The following is a 5,710-nucleotide window of genomic DNA, read 5'->3' on the forward strand; positions in this document are numbered from 1 at the left end:
GCAAATGCTTAACCCTACTCAGTACCTTCGTAAGGGGATCTGCTGGGTTATCCTTTGACGATACCCTCTTCACTACAAGGAGTCCTACTTCTACTCGATGTCTTATGAAGTGATATTTTCTATCGACGTGCTTGGATATGCCATGATCCCTTGGTTCCTTGGTTAAGGCGACCGCACCCTCGTTGTCACATAAAATGTCCATAGGCTCCTTTACAGTAGGTACAACTCCAAGGTCTTTGATAAAGTTATTTAGCCATATTGCCTACTTTGATGCTTCGCTTGCTGCTATGTACTTTGATTCGCTCGTTGAATCAGCTACAATATCCTATTTGGAACTTTTCCATGTTACTGCTCCTCCATTTAGGGTAAATGCCCAACCTGAATGAGAGCGGAAATTATCTCGGTCGGTTTGAAAGCAGGCATCACTATACCTTGTCACTCTCAAGTCATCACTCCCACCGAGGGTAAGGACCCAATCCTTAGTCCTCCGCAGGTACTTAAGAATGTTCTTTAATGCAATCCAGCATGCTCTACCAGGATTCCCTTGATATCGACTCACCATGCTCAAAGCAAAAGCCATATTTGGTCGAGTACATGTCATGACATACATGATGGAGCCAACGACATAAGCATATGGAACTCGACTCATTTCTGCTATTTTGGCATCGGTACTCGGACTCTGAATCTTACTCAGTTTGGTATTGCTCTGGATAGGCAATTCTCCTTTCTTGGAATTCTCCATGTTGAACCGTTTCAACACCTTGTCCAAGTAGGTACTTTGACTAAGTCCTATTAGTCTTTTACTCCTATTTCTCAATATCCTTATCCCTAGAATGTATGCAACTTCCCCGAGGTCCTTCATAGCGAAATACTTCCCAAGCCAAGACTTAACGTCCTACAAGGTTGGAATGTCGTTTCCTATGAGTAGTATGTCATACACATAAAATACTAGAAAGCCAACTATACTCCCACTAGCTTTGACATATACGTAGGACTCATCCTCGCTTCTCGAAAATCCAAACTCTTTGACTTTCTCATCGAAACAAAGATTACATCTGCAAGATGATTGCTTTAATCCATAAATGGATTTCTCAAGCTTACACAATCTATTAGGGTACTTCGCATCTACAAAACCCTCTGGATGACTCATGTAAAAATCTTCAGCCAACTTCCCATTAAGGAAAGCAGTTTTGACATCCATCTGCCATATTTCATAATTATGAAACGCAGCTATGGATAACATAACCCTTATAGATATGATCTTCGCTACTTGTGAGAAGGTCTCATCATAGTCAACTCCAGGAGTTTGAGTAAAGTCCTTCGCAACCAATCGTGCCTTGTATGTGTGTACTTTCCCATCCATGTCGGTCTTCTTCTTGAAGACCCACTTGCACCTAACCGTGTTACGACCTGGTACATTTTCAACCATGTTCCAAACTTGATTGTCATACATAGACTGAATCTCGCTGTCCATCGCCTCTTTCCACTTTGTAGACTCTTGGCCTACCATGGCTTCCATGTAGTTATTAGGTTCATCCAAATTTTCAATATGCTATCACTAATAAATGTATCACCTTCAGTTGTTATTTGAAAACCATACAACACATGTGGAACACTAACTCTACCAGAACGTCTCATAGGTACGAACTCGTCAATTGGTTCAATAGGAGTCTCATCCTCAGGTTGATTGCTAGTGTTAGAGGTTCCTTCATCACTTAACTCTTGAAGCTCTTCAAGGTCAATTTGCCTCCCACTATCCTCTTGGCATATAAATTCTCTTTCACAAAAGACACCCCTTCGCCCTACAAAGACCACGTTCTCATTAGGTCTATACAACAAATATCCAAAGGATTTATGTGGGTAATTGATGAAAATACAACGCTCACTGCAAAGTTTGAGCTTGTCGTGAGTCTCTCGTCTTACAAAAGCTTCGTAACCTCAAACCTTGATATGTGCTAACGAGAGAACTTTCCATGTCCACATTTAGTGAGGTGCTTTGGAAACCTTCTTAGTTGGGACTAGATTAAGGATATGGGCAGCAATCACTAAGGCATACCCCCAGAATGAGATAGGTAACGAAGCTCGACTCATTATGGAACGAACCATGTTCAATAAGGTTCGATTGCACCTCTTGGCCACACCATTAAGCTATGGTGTCCTAGGTGGCGTCAATTGTGAAACAATTCCACACTCTTTAAGATAGTCGTGGAACACGATACTAAGATACTCACCACCTCGATCGGATCGGAGCATCTTTATCTTCCTGCCCAATTGATTCTCCACTTCTTGATTAAACTCTTTGAACTTTTCAAGGGTTTTCGACTTGTACTTGATTAAGTAGACATATCCATATCTGCTATAATCGTCGGTAAAGGTTACATAGAAGCGGTTAGCATCCCTTGTGGCGGATTTGAAGGATCCACACACATCGGTGTGTATGAGATCCAACAAACCCTCACCTCTTTCACAAGTACCAATGAAAGGTGACCTGGTCATCTTTCCAAGCAAACAAGATTCGCACGTGTCATCTGACTTTAAGTCAAATGACTCCAACACTCCGTCCTTTTGGAGTTGGGCTATGCGCTTCTTGTTGACATGTCCAAGACAACAATGCTTCAAAATACTTATCATTATAGAAAGCATTTATAGAACCAATTTCATTATTAAACGAAAATCTAAAACCTTGTTTATACAAACCATGAAAAGAAATAATGTTTCTCGCCATATCCGACGAGTAGCAACAATTATTCAACTCTAAACCTAATCTATTACTAAGCAATAAAGAATAAACTCCAACCTTGGTGACAGACGACACTTTCTTATTCCCCATGATCAAGTTCATCTTCCCGTGCTCCACATCCTTACTTTTTTTTAGACCCTGCAAATCAGAACAAATGTGAAAACCACATCCTGTATCAAGGACTCAAGAATTAGCATGTGATGAGTTGTTAAATTGAATAGTATAAATACCTACGAAGGTGGGCTTTATTTTCCCATCCTTAATATCCTGCAAGTATTTAGGGCAAATTCGTTTCCAGTGCCCTTTTTCATGACAATGGAAGCACTCTGCTTCCTTTGGATTGGATGAGGGAGCATCAAAACCATCTTTAGACCCACTAGAAGAGGACCCATCATGAGACTTTCCCTTGTGATTCTTGAAAGGAGCTTTCCTTTTCTTTCCCTTCCTATTTCCAATTGCCAGGACTGGGGCACCAGTAGGAGTGGATACAACAGATTTACCTTTTAAACTACTTTCAACAGTTCTCAGTAGGCCTTGAAGCTTGCTCATAGTGACTTCCTCCTTGTTCATATGATAAGTCATTCTAAACTGATCATAACAAGGAGGTAAAGACTGTAGGATGATATCAATAGCCAACTCTTCATCAAAGTTGACATTCAACTTCAGCAAGCGCTCCACATATATTTGCATCCTTTGCAAGTGAGCTGTGATGGACTCTCCATCCTTCATCTTTGTTGTTATCATGGAGGAAATGATTTCATACCTTTCTTATCGAGCACTTTGATGGTACCTTTCCATCAAATCTTGGTGAATCTCTAAAGGCCAGAAGTCCTCATAAGATTTCTTAAGCTTAGAAGTCATAGTGGCTAACATGATGCACGACACCATTGTCCCGTCCTTCTTATGAGCCCTATACTCAGCCAGTTTCTCAAGAGTAGCAGTTTCTTCATCAATCTCATTTAGCTCTTTGTCGAGGACATATTCCTTTTCCTCGTAGCGAATGGCCAGGCGAATGTTTCGAATTCAGTCATTGAAGTTCGATCCATCAAAGATGACCCTCCTATATAAGTTCATGAGGGAGAAAGAGCCAATATCATTTGAGTTGGTAGCATTGTTTGAAGCAGACATCTGAAAAGAAAGACAAGTTTCATTAGATAGGAATTCCTTAATATGACACCCAAATGAAATATTAAGGCTAGGACCCAACACAATATTTCACAATTTGGAAGAGGGATGCCGTAATCCAATTGTAAAATATTTGAAGGAAGGTAAATGATGATTTACCAATTTCACCACCCTAAACTAAATTTTTTAAAGAATTAAGTTTTATGAAATTCCTAGTTCTTTGAGATTCATTGAACTTTTCAATGACATGTTTAAATCTCGATTATTCCCTTCAAGTTTGTGACTAGGATACCGAGGATCACAAACAAGGCGTGAATAACCATGCAAATTTGCTTGGCACTCTCGAGTCATTTACCACCTAATCAATGTGTCAGTTAACCACACATGATCTATTGATCTATGACAATTCTCGAGCTATCCTTTTCCACCCTGTTAGTCCATATTAGTCTGCCGGTTAACCACACACGCTCCACTAACGACTTGGCAGGGTGCAAAGTGCAATTTCATAGAATAACAGCATTTTCATGTTTTTCCTAAAGTAAATAAGATTGGGAATTTAGAAAAAACATTTAGTTACTTTTATAATTATCATTATACTTCTTAATGAGAATTAATGTCATATCCTACCTGTTCGACTAACGACCTTCCACTAGTCAAGGAAGCGGTGGGTGAGAGTAGACAGCCATTCAATCGCCATTTTATAGGAAATTTTCTTATACCCCCTTATAGACCAACTTCGTGAATGGGGTCTACTAATGATAAGATTAATTGTCTTATATATATATATATATATATATATATATATATATATATATATATATAGTATTAAGCTTTTAATATTATAATAGTATAAGAGTTGAATTTTAGACTTTTAAAATTCTAGGGTTTAGAATTTAATGTGTCATTATTAAGACTTTCAAATTCCAAAACTTGAAGGCAAATTTTGAAACTCTTCAAAATCTTTTAGATCAAATAATTAAAGTAATAAAATAATCATATAATTTTATCTTTTACTAATCTGACCTAATTTACTTCATATAGTAAGACAATTCAAATCAAATAATACAAATAATCAACTTATCATATAATCAAATTATCTTAAAATTTGATAATTGTCTTTTAATTAGATGAGGATAATCACTAACATATCAGAAAAATAGAGTTTTATGATACAAAACAGTTTGTGGTAATGATCCTAATCCAATTTTGGCAAAGAAACTCGAAAAACTGCAAACAGATGATCTAACTCATCGAGTTCATGGCATGGACTCGTCGAGTTCCCTCATGGGAATCGTCGAGTCCAACAGCCAAAGGCAAAAAATGAAGTTTTTCAGCTTTGAAAATAACACAGTTGCATCAATATAATAGAAAACACCCTAGGCTCTCATGCCACTGATGGGTTTTGAGCACTATAACATCCCTATGGTGCACATACAACCCTAATGCTTTGGATCTAAGTTTTCTCAAGTTATACATGCAACATCCATTTTTCCAAAGCATATACCCTAGCTAGCATACAGTTGGAGATATACAACATAAAAACTAGTTAGAAGAATACCTTTTTGTTGTAGCTTGTAATCCTTGGCCATTCAAGAGGTTAGTACCTCAAGTGTGATACCTCTAATAAGTTACAAACACCAAAAGGAAATGGAGGCTTGTGAGAGAGAGGTTAGGAAGCACCAAAAATATGTTAGGGTTTCACTATAGAATAGAGTGGCCGATTTTATGAAGCTAAGGGTTACTTTTATAATATGGAATTCCTAGATTTTCTTACATATAAAACCTAATTCACCATGACTCTTCACATTTCATAGGCCCTTTGGATTAAACCTTCATGGACTCTCA

This window comes from Lactuca serriola, chromosome 4, assembly GCF_051521515.1.
Source record: "Lactuca serriola cultivar US96UC23 chromosome 4, Lser_US96UC23_V15, whole genome shotgun sequence".
Classification (NCBI taxonomy): domain Eukaryota; kingdom Viridiplantae; phylum Streptophyta; class Magnoliopsida; order Asterales; family Asteraceae; genus Lactuca; species Lactuca serriola.